Source organism: Anopheles coluzzii, chromosome 2 (genome assembly GCF_943734685.1).
Source record: "Anopheles coluzzii chromosome 2, AcolN3, whole genome shotgun sequence".
NCBI classification, from domain to species: Eukaryota; Metazoa; Arthropoda; class Insecta; order Diptera; family Culicidae; genus Anopheles; species Anopheles coluzzii.
In genome coordinates, this window is record NC_064670.1 from 121,924,465 (window position 1) to 121,937,664 (window position 13,200).

The window sequence follows — 13,200 nt, forward strand, 5'->3', positions numbered from 1 at the left end:
TCAGCTCGGTGAGGTGTGATAAAAATGGATAAAAAATACATTTATAAGCCCTAAATTTTGAAAAAAAAAATACATATTTCACGATGAAATGAACCGTTCGTTTCGAAGGGAGAGCGTGTGTTCTTTGCGAAAAAATAGCCCTTGCAAGTCATCTATCTCACGTTTAGCCGCGAGAGCCACCGCAACACGTGAGAGTGAGAAACGAACTTCACGGTATCGCACTATGGGTTGTGGGGCAAATTAAAATTTGAAAGCATGTTTTCAATATTGTTGCGATCGTTTACGAAGCCAAAACAAGCCTTTATAATTGAAAATAATCGGTAGATATTAGGAGCAAAATTATCAAGGATATGAAGGGTTAACTGTAAGCATTAAAAACATTCTGAAAAAAGCTAAAAACTGGCATTTAATTTACTTGTTTCCTTTGCTTATTTACTCTGGAAATTTAAACCGAATATTTAAACTCCTCATATAAAAAATTCAACATAAAATATACTCTTAAATGTGCCCTCTGGCTTCTACACTTTTGCCCATTTTCTTACCAAAACGAACGGTCTCGCGGGCCCATAGTGTGGTGGGGGTAAATGCCGACGCAGCGCGCTCGGCCGCCCAGCGACGCACTCACGATCCCAAGCACTTCTTTTGTGACTTTCCGTTCGCGTTGACGCGTATCTCCCGTGTGTGTGCCGGTGCTTCGAAGGCGGAAAACCCGCGTGCTCTGCCTTGCGCTCGCTTTAGTTTGTTTTGTGTGCTTTTCCCCTTTTGCGCGCGCGGTACCGTTTTGTGCTGCGATTTTGTTTTGTTTCTCGCGTTTGCGGCCCCCGTCACAGGATCGTTTGGTGAATTTTTGGGTTCGAACGTTTTCGAACCTTCCGCACTGCTCCGTGTCCCCTATCGTTGTCCTGCCCGCGAGGACACGATCTGGTGCAGGACGAAGGGGGTGTGTTTCTTGTGATTCGTTACGGTACGCTTTGCGTTGCATGCAAAACAAGCGATGGGCCGCTAAACTTTAGTGATCTTTAGCGGTACGATCATCCGGGCGCGCTGTGGATGGAAGAATACAATTCAATCAATACGTTCTGCTAACCATCGAACGTGCAGTGAAAGTGCACAGTGAAAAGTGACCCCGAAGAAAGGCCCAGCAAAAAGGGTCGTTCGGCAGTGCCACCACAGTGGGTGGTGACACTTTTGCCCGCGCAAAGATAATACGCAGTGATACCGATAGTGTCGCGTGCGCGTGTGTGTGTGTGTGTTTAGATATTTTTAGCAAGCAGAGAGAGATAGAGGGAAAAGAAATACTAAAAGTGAGTGTTCAACACGTGCAAGTTGGTGATACGAAGACATCGATGTGCCTTACACAGTGTGATGTTCAAAGTGACGCACAGCGGCTTTTTTTGAAAAATAATAACGGCAAGTGTTCTTAAAACCTTCAAAAAAGCAAAAAAGTGATGTTTTTGTGTGTGTGTGGTTCATAACAACATAAGAAATATACAACAAAGGTCTTTACACGTGCAATTGCGCGCCATTACCAGCGGAATCTTCTCAAGATCCGTTCCTCGCCTGCCGCATCGGGTTTTTGTTTGGCGGACGTCTGTGATCGCCGAGGCTTTCCACCGACTGTATTGTTTCGTTCCACGACAAAACCGAACACCCCTAGACAGCAACATCAGCATCTGCCGCAGCATAATTGTGGATGTTTGTGATAATTGTCGTATAATAAAATTTCGCCTTCGACAATCTCGATCGAGCGCGCGCGCGTTTGTGTGTTTTGTGTGATATTGAAAATCGAGAGTGAAAACCAAACAGCCAACATCAAGTGGCAAAAGTAATAATATACGAAAAAAACGAAGAAGGGAGAGAAAAACCCCAAGTGTGTTCGGGTGGTGAGTGTGGCGATTGCGCCGCCGTTTACATTGGCGCCAGACCGACGCCACCGCGGGTGGTTTTTGGGGGCCGATGGTGGCTAATGAAAAGGAAAATAATGATAATCATCGAATGAGCAATAATAATAGCGCAGCGATACAAGCGATACGCCGATAAGCGCGGGCCGTTTTCCAGTGGGTGCCCCCTTCAAGTTCAGTGCCGCTCAAGTGCATCTTGCTTGATAGTTTTTGTGTGTGTGCGTTCCTAAGTGTGTGTGAGTGTTTGGGGCTTATTAGTGGAGGAAAATAAGAGATTTCCCTCTCAAAAGAAAAAAGCTACTCCCAAGTGTGCTTAACGAATTTCCGTGATCAGCCCGAGGGAAAATGGTTTTGTGCTTAAAGTGCAGTTGAAGTTGGTCGCTTACGGTGCGAAACGAAAGTCACCACTTGAAGACGCAAACGGTTGTGCAAAATAGAACATCCGAAGGACGTGACTGTTTGGGGAACATATTGACAGGATTACAATCTCACACATCTCTCCCGAAGGGGAAAAACGAACGAAGGATTAGAAAACCGGCCAGCGGATAGGATTGGATTACCATGCGGAAGCAGAGACTTCAGTATCAGCCATCGAATGGATTCAAGGTGAGTGTTACAGCATCGTACTGGTGTGGACAGATCGAGATATCACGAGAGTGAAGGACGGCACGACAACACGTTACTTAACCCATATTCGGAGCTTGGATGACGGGGAAAAACCCCCCCGCTCGGCACAACGGTGGAATAATTTTGAATGTGATTTTCGTCCGTGAATCCTTAGGCTTGGGTGGTGGTGGTGCTTAGTTTCCGTACGGTTGCCTAAGCCTCAAAGGGAAGTGCAACCCCGCTTGCCAGAGGGGAGGAGATGGGAAAGAAGCGTATTCAAATGTATGGCAGCGCTCGGTAGTCACGTGTTGGATGCTTTTGTGTCCGGCTGCTGGCACATCCGGATATTTTTGTGCTGGTGGTTTAGGTGTATCTTCCGTTTTAGAAACGAACGACCGAACGATCTCTCAGTAGAACGAAACACACAGTGAAGCGCATTGAAGGCTTCCACTTGGCGATCGAATGCATTGAGTTGAGAAAGAAGTTCGCTTGATCGCATCATCCATTAATTGATAAGCCTGAATGGTCGACACGCATGCCATTCGGAAGCTTGTGAAGGTGAGAAGCGGCATCAAAACCCCTTCGAATTTTGCACATCTTTCCGCCGTTTGGTTTTGTTTTAACCCTCAAAAAAAGGAAGTAACACGCGCACTTCGCGTGCAAGGTTTGCGGAAGCGAAGTAGCATACATCCTGCGGACATGGTTGTGTGTGTGTCTTTGTGCGCCTTTGGGAAAGGAGTCTTAGCCTGCTTTCTGCGTGGCTGACCATGGTGACCATTTATTTGACGTTTCTTGCAATTTTAATTATCAACCCAGAGGTAGTTGACCGTGAAATATTTTTATTGTTCAGCATATGTACAAGGCGGAGTAGTTTCGACTAGCCCGCAGGGCAGAAACGCCTTTTTAAATGTGGAATATAATTCATTAAAATAATACCACTTTTAAGCGAAAAAGTGAGCTGATTTACGGGCGCTACGCTACGGCTCACGTTAACCTTTTTCTTGCGCGCCGATCGCGCAGTTGTTGCGCACAACACACGCGACACGATTGTGCGAGCCCTCCGTCCGCATGCGAAACGGTGCGCGTTGGCCACGAGCATGGTCGCATCACGGTCGAAGGTCAGGGTGTTCCGTACACGTTTTAGCCTTCCCCGTGAGTTAGCGCTTAGCTGTATCGCGCCCAGCAAACACGCCTTTTATCCAACCGGCCCGCATAGCTGTTGCCCCCAAGCAGGTGGAGCTTTGGAAAGGAATCAGATTGTTCGATCGCAAAACTGATTGTGGTTGTCGATTGGCCGACAGCTTCCTGGTGGCAGGTAGCTAACGATCCTTTATTTCAAAAGCATTGAAAACACTTTGACATCTTGATAAAATAGAATTACAGTAAAGCTCCGGAATGTTTGCGAAAAAAAGCTCTATCTGGTTGCATCATCTAAAACCTTCTTAATGATAATTTGGTCAAGCAGGTTAGGTTTCGCATGCGTTAAGCGATCCTATCGCCTGGCAGCGACCAAACGCACGGGACAATTAGCTAAAGCGTATCCTTCACAACAACCGCCACCGGCAACCAATGTCACCAACACATTACCGAAAGGCACGAGGCGGTTCCGAAACGGGAGAGACGGTCGGAAGATGTGTATCAATAAATGTGTTTAGCGTTTGACAGCTGATTGACAGTCAGCGCGGACCAGCTTTTGCGAGAGAGCGAGACACCCGTCCTACTCTCGCGCCTGCTGCGATCGTGACCTCGGGGCACTTTAGTAAACGCCAAATCGAGTGCCGAAAAGCAAGAGCAAGCCAAAAACCTGAAACTAAAATCGAAGTTCGACCAACAATCCTCCACTAGCCGTAGCCTTGAGCGTTTGCAAGATCGTCACGGCTCGCGCGTGTGTGTTTGGCGCGTACGATCGAAGTCATAATAGGCACTCGTAACCAACGCACTGATGAGTAGCAGTAGCAGTAGTAGTAGTAGTAATAGTAGTTTAGTGAATAAAACCGCCACGGTGTGATGAATTTTTCGTCAAACGGATTTCCTTTTCCTGCCTTCTCGTCGCGCGCGCGTTTTGCCAGCCTCGGGTGCCTCTTGGGGTGCGCTGCGGCATTGGAAATCTGCATTTTTATGTTCCGTTGCTTCCCGCCCGTTGACCTTGAAGTGGTGTGGGAAGGGAATGGGTGGTAGCAATATGCTAAATGTTGTTTTTTGTTTGCTGCTCTGTTCTGAGCTTCTCCCCTCTCCCAAAAAAATGGAAACAACACACAAAAATGGTCAAAATAAATGTCCAATTGAATATTTCCATAAATTTCGGGGCGATCAAAGACTGTAGACTGAAGCGAGGCATGGTGGATCAGCTGGAAGTTGAGAGTATTGTTTTGTTTACTTGATGCGTGAGAATGTTTGCAGTTTGGTTCGGTTGGTTGATGGTGGTTGGCGAGCCGCCAGATGAGCCAGCCAAAATCGGTACTAATTTCAAGGTTTCGGTATCGAGAGATCTACCACCGGCGAAAACAAAAGGCTGTATTAATTATTTTAGCGTTAAGCCTGTCGTGAAGAAGTTCGAGGTTAGTAGCGCATCCTCTACCTAGATGGCGCGCTTCCGTTCCCAGCGGAGTTAATTATTTCACACAAAACGCGTCTTAAATCAGTGCAGAAAAGAATGAAAATCGCGACCCGGGGAGGGAAGCTCAGCTTTTCAGCTCTGACCAAATATGGCGTTTGTGTGTGTTGTGTTGTGTGCGAACCATATTTCGTTCAACCCCCCCTCCACCCTCCCTCAAAAGCCTTTGTGCGTTTGTGCACAAGTGTTATCCAGGGGCTTGTGCAGCTGTACCTAAAGCAAATAGATCGTGCTTCGGCAAAGGCGCAGGCGACGAACTCGCAGAACCGTTCCCAAATTTAGACCCAGTCTACGATCGTTGGGAAGATTATTATCGCATCGCTCGTTCCTGTTACAATGTCAAAACCCCAGTGTGTCTATGTGTGTGGTTGAGAATAACGGCGATCATGCGACACATAACAAAACACTGGCAACACTGCAGCCAGGAAGTGGGAAGAGGAGCTGTTTGTATCAATATTTAACAACGCGAAACACGTCAGCGAGCCATTCGGCACGCTGAGGAGAGAACCTCATCACACAGAAATAGTATTACACGTGGGAGTTTAAAAAAAAAAGCAACTAATTTATGCTCGCGCCATTAACGGAGGGGTTAGAAACTGTGCAACACTTTCGCTATTGAGTAATGGGTTGGATTTTACCGCCCGCTCCTGTAACTGCACACTATGCGTAGCAGGATTTTTTTTCTTCGTTTTGTTGCATTCATTACACAGCACATCGTAAATTGCACACGAGCCATTCGCTGAAAATCGCTCACTGGCACGATCTGCAATTCCCGGAAGCGATCAAAGTTCTGAACGATGCTGCGCGCGTACTCGCGAGTGGAGGTGATCGTTGTAAACGGCAAGTCAACATCACCGAAAAGACGGGAGGGAACTCCCCACTCCTTTTTAGCCACGTGCTGCTATAAAATGGAAGGGAAAGAGGAGAAAGGACAGGAAAATAGTAAACGTGCTGAAGAAAAGTAGCAAATTTGTACGGCAAAAGAAAATAAAACGAGCCCCAGTTTTCACACCGCACACGTTAAAAACGCAACAAAAAAATGCAGTGAAAAGGGCCGAGTTTTGTTTAGCAAAAATGGAGTGCGCAAAGGGGAGACACGACGGAGTGGTATTACGTTGGCAAAATGTAAAATTTCGCTCGGTCCAGTGCGGCACGCGGCTTCTGTTTATGTGGAAAAGGCACGTCGTCGGGGTGTTACACGAGTGACCCCTCGAAAGAAGTAAAAACTCCGGAACGTTTGTTGTTGTTGCTTGGCTAACAAACAGAGAGGAGCAAGCAAAGTTGGGGAGAAGGAAAGAAGTGAGATGGACGAGAGAGTTTTGCATTTCGTAATGTGCATAAACGTTTAGAATAAATTGTATAACATTAAAGCCCGACGACACACACATCACACTTCAAACAGGCGAGATTCGAACCCAAGCACGCTTCACATTTCCATAACGTGCGCTATCATCCTAGCAACTAGCATACGAAGCGTCCCGCTCATTGCAACGCTTATTGTTTACTTTATTCTAGACAAGATTTAATGCACACTTCATCACTCAGGAAGTGAATCGAAACGGATTGCATAATGTTGATACAATTCCTTCAGAAATGCATCATAAACAACTTATAGTCTCGTACTCTCTGCTCTCCCCCTCTAACCATGTGCAGTCAGGGCTGCACGTGGGGTGCAAGGTTCGAGTTTCGGGTTGCAATACAGCAGTCGGCGCAAGCCGTGGGTCATTCGACGAGGGCGTCAAGTACTGTGCGAGTGCCCGCTCGTTGCCCTCACGCCGACAGTGTCGCCCGGTTCGTGAGTGACCGCGGAAGGCTAGGCCGAAGGTTAGTGAGTGTGTTTAATGAATCGATGAGCCTTTTTTTTGTATTGCCATTTTTGCATAACGGCCGTAAAGGACATGCAACATGCACACACGTGCACACTCGCACGAAATCGAATTCTGCTGAGATCATCCTGGCACGCACGGCCTGACAACAGCTTGGTACTATTGGTACAAGCACACTATTTACCATCCGTACAACATTTACTGATTGCGCTTGCTATCATAACAGGAGCGGGTGGTCGATCATAAACATCTGCCCCCGCGCGGCACTACTCGGTGCGTTATCGGCTTTATCAATCGCCACAATTGTTTCGGTTCAAGTGTACTGTTTGACTACTGTGTTATTGTATAGCTTAGCTACGATGCGAGCTACCGATCGTGAGCGGACGGTTTTTTTTATTTCTAAACGAGCACTGAGTCATGTGTACGGATTCTAAGACCTTCCGCGTCCGATGCCATGTACCGAGCAAGTACGGCGCTCAATGCAATCGCGTTCAGAATGCACCCCGGCCACGCACACGCCAGCGGGATTAGCATAATCGAACGGGCTAATTCCGCACGGTGTTGGGTGTGGGCTAGAGCGCCAGCAGTGCGGGGGTCTAAGCTTGCAAACAACGCGTCCGCATTGGGATAGGTTGTGAACCTCGCCGTGAGATGCAAGGCGATCTCGCGGGTGCGAGCGCGCGCGCACACGAGCTGGTTGAGCTTTAGAAGGCTTTGCGCGAGGGATAGGGTGTGAGTGTAGGGTAACACTGTTTGTATTCAGCCCGTAGGAAATTATAGACAAACGTGCATGCGATTAGCCAGCTTGCCCAGCAGGGCGATCGGGCGAGTGTCGGGGAGGGCGTTCTCCGAGTGTCGCCGAAGCTGTCACATTAATTAAGCTATTAATTGATTGCATCGAGACAATGCTCTGTAGTGCGGCGTCAAGGAGGGGGTTGGGGAAGGAAGCGGTAGGCCAAAATTACTTCCACCTTAGAGGGCCGATTTGCATACGAGTGATCTTAATCTCAGTTTTATCGTTCGTACGGCACCGGGCACCGGCAGGTGCCTCGAGAGCACTCTAGAGCGACGTGGAATAAATTAGCTCGAAAAGCACACAAAGTCGCACAAGAGTAGTAAGTTGTGCGGCTTTATGTGTTACATTGACTGCATCTCGCTGTACATGGGCGAAGGTAGCGAAGGTGTCTGGCGCTGATGGAAGATCTTCTGACATCTCCGATGCCTGATTGCTCCAAAACTGTACTTCCTGCACTATCCTATGCACGGCACCACTCGAAAACTGCTCGAACAGAGTCTTGTTGGACCGCGTCCAAGCAGTATTTTATCGAATTTCATTATAGATCCAGCCAATGCAGACTGGCCTGCATCGCCGACACACTGCACCACAGTTGCAGATGCGCACATTCTGGGCACCTCTCCTCCCCACCCCATTAGTTGCAGAAGGCCTCTTTGCACGCGCGTCGGCTCTTTGTTTCCTTCCTGGTGTCGGGTGTTGTGCGAGTGCGAGTCAAACACACCAAACACACTTGTGCATCGCCGGCAGAAATCGTGCCCGACCTTCAAATCGATAGACTATTGCCACTATTGCACATCTCTTCCCCCCCCCCCCCCACTAGTTTCTATGACCGCGTCCCCGCCCTGCATGCTGGTTAGTGTCGCTGCAACGCATCCGCGCAGTGACGCAGCAGTGATGAGTGAAATGTTTGTATGTGTGTTTGCGCATTTGGCCTTCAGACCTAACGCCCTCCTTTCTTTCTGCTAATATGTGTCTGTGTGCTCCGGGTTGTAAGATGTAAAAGATCGCCTAAATATTGTCCGGCAGCAGATCGGGAATGGGATGAGTTTGTGCATTATTGCAGGCGTCACCATTACTCGCCAACTACTACTACTGCTAGACATTTCACATTCCCTCACGGTTCACTCGCAATCCCTCTGAGGTGACGGGTGTTAGCGAGGAAGGACCAGTCGCAGTAATAGCTGTGAAGGTTCCGGTACAGTCCGTGGCAGATTGGCGCAATTTGTTGGGTCGTAAAACACGCACATCCCTCTCTCGCGCGTACACACACACGTTGCGCTTCTAGTAAGACATAAAACTAGCCCTCGCTCGTTCGTTCGTTCTGGCGCTAGGGGACGCGCGGATGCATATCGGTGGATCGGTGCAACGCGTGCGAAATGCATCACCGCGAAAGGCGGACCCCGCACGGAACAAAACAAACGCCCCACGGTCGTGAAGATAAACGAATAAATAACGATATCTTGTGCCCTGCTCGGCTTGCCTCGGTTGTTGTTCTGTTGTTAGAGCACAAAGAGCTCTACTTGACGACTTTCGACGCGGATCGCGGAACAGGGGGTTGCTTGCTGGTGGCCAGAAGTCACAGTAAATAGCGGTACTGCGGATGTATTGCAGCTCCCGGTGCACGCATACCTGCATTCGAGGGGCGTCGGCGTCTGTAAGCAATCTGTCTGATGAGTACAATAATCACCCTGCAGGATGGATGTGGACTTTTCGGTGGAGGACATGGTGCATTCTAGCCACCTCTATGGGAAATAGTTGGTGCGAGAGATGCAGGCTTTAGCCTTCAAGTGTAATAGGAACTTTGAGAGCAAACTGCGGGACAGAAATATGAGCTATTGAACCATTCAGTTACAGCACATCGACTCCACAGTATCGACAAGCTGCGTTACTGAGCTACTCCAATAGCGCCCACCACTAATTGTCTCAAACTCAAATCCATTTATCCTAATTGATGTTAGACTGAGACACACTCGGTCTCCTTCTCGCCGTGCCGTCTCTAGTGCAACCAATTAACCGTGAAGTGCATGAACGTGTTCTAGCTGCGTGTGTATCGGCCCTATGCATTGGGGCACCGTTTTGTGTGCTATGTGCTGTGTGCGATCGCGTTAATCATACTTTTATCACCCCTTCTCGGCCTGTACTTCCGGGGGGCTCCCTGGGGTGACCCTGGAGCGCTTGCACTGCACTGGGGATTGCATGCGTGCCGAGAGACGGAAAGCGGAAGCGGTAATGCCGTTAGAGTGCACGGCTGATAACCTCGGCCGATGCGTATTGTGTGCGCTGTCGTACTGGATGCAACTGGTGTGTGCAAATCGTGGCGGGGCGTAGTAGATCGCATGCGATACAATGCCTAAACGTGCTCTAGTTCTAATTTCGAGCAACAGCTCTATACATCTTCGCACTGTCGGTGTGAGCGCAAACTAATTACTGCTGGCAGGGGGGTGGAGAAGATCTAGGCTTCTGAATAAAGTGATTTTGTGCGGCGATATTGGATTGCCGTTGGGGGAAATGAAATCGATCCATTAGCAGCTAATTTAAAATCATTGAGCACCCCGCTTCCGAGCTAATATAGATTTCTCCCCATTCAAACTGTTCGATCCTACCGTTGGATTCCACCGTACCGGCACGCTCCGGGCATGTCTAATCTTATCGGATAGTTGCCAAGGTGAAGCACCACACACCCCTACCATCCATCTACTCCCCTCCCCTCCCCCGGGGGCCTCTCCAACTATTGGAAATTGATCGTCTCGCGCACTCGCGCTAAGTGGAGGACGACCTTCGCGCGACGAACCCGGACCGAGCTTGGGAAGCCGCCTGCCAAACAACTTCGCCCGTTGTATTGATAAGGCCTTTCGATGAGTGACCGTGAATTCCGTGGTACGCCGTTCCGTGGTGTGCTAATCATAATGAGCGCGCGCGCGCGAGCGCACCACCAAACTGTGCAGCCGAGTAGACAGTGTGGCTCAGCTAGTTTTTTTTTTGAAGTGGAATTGGTTTTAGAAGTATTTTTGTCTCTGAGATGCGTTAAATGATAAGGACTTTGTACGAGATACACTGAGATGTTGCAGTTGTTACGTGTGATGATGAAATTAGGTATAAGGGTGAAGTTGGTCATGAGTTCCTACTAATCATAAATCTAGAACACCAACCTCCTTTAAGCCAACAGCTTTGACACTTCCGAGACTTTTGCCATGACCGTTTGGACACCACTGGAACTCAAATAGCTTTTAGAACAATAACAAAACAATTGCTCAGCACCAGCACAACCTGTACTCGCATTCGCCGTTTTGTAAACTAGCACAAAACCCAACCGCATTCGATGAAGGTAACAAGAAAAAAGCACCTCTTTTTGCAGAACTCAGCACAAATTCTTCGATCGATGGGGTTTGCTCAGCACCGAGGCGGGCTCGTTTGACCGACATGTCCCCGACGACATGTTGGCAAAGCGAATCGGTGACAATTGCTTCCATTTGCTGGGCCGTTTTGCAGGCGTATTGAGACGGGTGGGACTGTTCCAGTAGCATAATTACCGGCGCAAAAACAAATCACAAACCAACTCAACGATTTGCTCAATCCGGCGGGTGGTTTTTGTTTGTGTAACCTTATTTCTTATTTTAATGAGGCGATAGAAGAAAAATGGAAATTCAATACTGAGAGTGCAGGCAAATAGACCTTCTAGCCAGCTCTTCAGAATGTACGTGATCGTTGACGTCACGTGAAAGGATTAACGGCGGAGGAGGCAATAGCAACAAAAAACTGACAAAATAGGATCACCGTCGCTCGGTGATAAACAGTCCTACTACAAACCCACCGCATTCGGCTCTTGCGCGGTGGTGTTCGTGCGCACTTAACCAGGTGACCGCATTTGGCCTTTTTACCGCTGACCGGCTTCTACGATGACGATGATTGATCTTCTCTTTGTTTGACAGTCCCATGCAACGGGCAACGCGGCTTCTCATCTTCATCAGAACAAAATATCGCTCGCGTCCTTTCGCGGAGATATGCTTGGGAGAATGGAACGGCTTCTGGTGTTGACCCATTTTACTGAACCAGTGGGTTAATTGGTTTTCATCCCATTTAGGTACGGGTCTTTCTTTGGTAATGATGTTTTCAAAATTTTGATGATCTAGATTTGTCGACAATTTGTCAGCGATTAGTCAGCTAAATGAAGCGTCACGAGAATTGAGATGTGAGTAATGATCATATGCGGAAGATCTCGTTAGCCATCGATCAGGCTTTTCAATAATGCTGAAATTCCGACTTGACAAGGCCTAAAGCGTGGTATTTGTCAGCTAAACAGCATGTACTTGCCTCAAATAAGCCCAAATTTCATTCAAACATTGCGCAAAACTGCGCTTCCTTGTTGTGATCTTGTGGCAGCGACATTAGCCACTAGGAAACACAATAAACGGAAACAAACCACAGCTCTAGAGCCGGTGATCTAGTCTTTCACTTCTTCCGACTCCCAGCAGCTAATTACACCGTACTGCAGCCACGCATTTGCGATAATTGGCGGTTTCGCTGGGGTGATATGTTTAAAAATAACATCAAACCAGATGATCGCGCTACGAGATGGCGTACGCGGGCGGGACCGTTTGTGCGAAACAGATGTTGCAAATGGCCTTGAGTGAGGCAAAGGTTTCCGTCGCGGCCAGTGATTTGTTTCAATGATGGTGTGCGTGTGTGTGTGTGTGTGTGTAGCGAGAAATCAAAATATTATTATTCAATTACTGAGTTTTGGGGCAGTAAGTGCTTTACGAGCGGAATGTGTGGAGCTGAATGTTGAAGAATTCATGTGTCGGCACGTTTGTCAATTGCCAAAGTCGTAACAGACACTCGGTATAGTCTCTTCTCTTCTCTTTCATCTACGTCTTCCGTTTGAGCCCACCCAGTCGGCCACAGCCTTCCAATGGTTGTCTGGGCCTTTTCGCATCACCCCAAAGTCCCAAGGCTCCAGCCAAACTTTCGGCTGAACTTGACCCAAAAACCAAACTCCTCCCTCCCCCTTAGGCGGCATTGTGTGAGTGTTTTGTGTGTCACCAAGTACGCCAAAATTCCCACTACAAACACACTATCGTCATCATCATGATCAAATCATCATCACGGTCAAACGATTAGCAATTGACAGTTTAGGCTGACAGAAAGAGAAAGAAGACAACCTCACCCACTCGATGCCGCCGCGACAGTTAGGGGAGAGTTTTCTTCACGCGGTGCGGACGCCAAATGGTTCAATTGTTTCCATTTCGTTTTGTGCCCCATGCGCCCCAAAACCGTCGGGTGGATGAGTTCCGTTGGTTCAGTTTCACTGCTGGTTGGATTCGTCCCACCGGCCCAACCGTCAGGGCCAACCGTGCCCGCCCGCCTGCGAGTGTCACGTGAGTTTGACGTTTCCTTGATTGTGTCTGGCAGTGTGGCGTTGGCAGTGTAGGCTGGAGTCATGCTCGAACGGTGCGCGCG

General features: G+C 48.4%; 1 protein-coding gene across 1 annotated transcript in view; it reads left to right on the forward strand.

Moving 5' to 3' along the window:
- The first annotated feature begins 492 nt into the window (after positions 1 to 492).
- LOC120947847 (ecdysone-induced protein 74EF-like) overlaps positions 493 to 13,200 on the forward strand; it is a 215,061-nt gene continuing 202,353 nt past the window's right edge. The window contains 1 exon segment of the mRNA XM_049605120.1: positions 493 to 2,507. The gene's annotated coding sequence lies outside the window, so the exon portion shown is untranslated.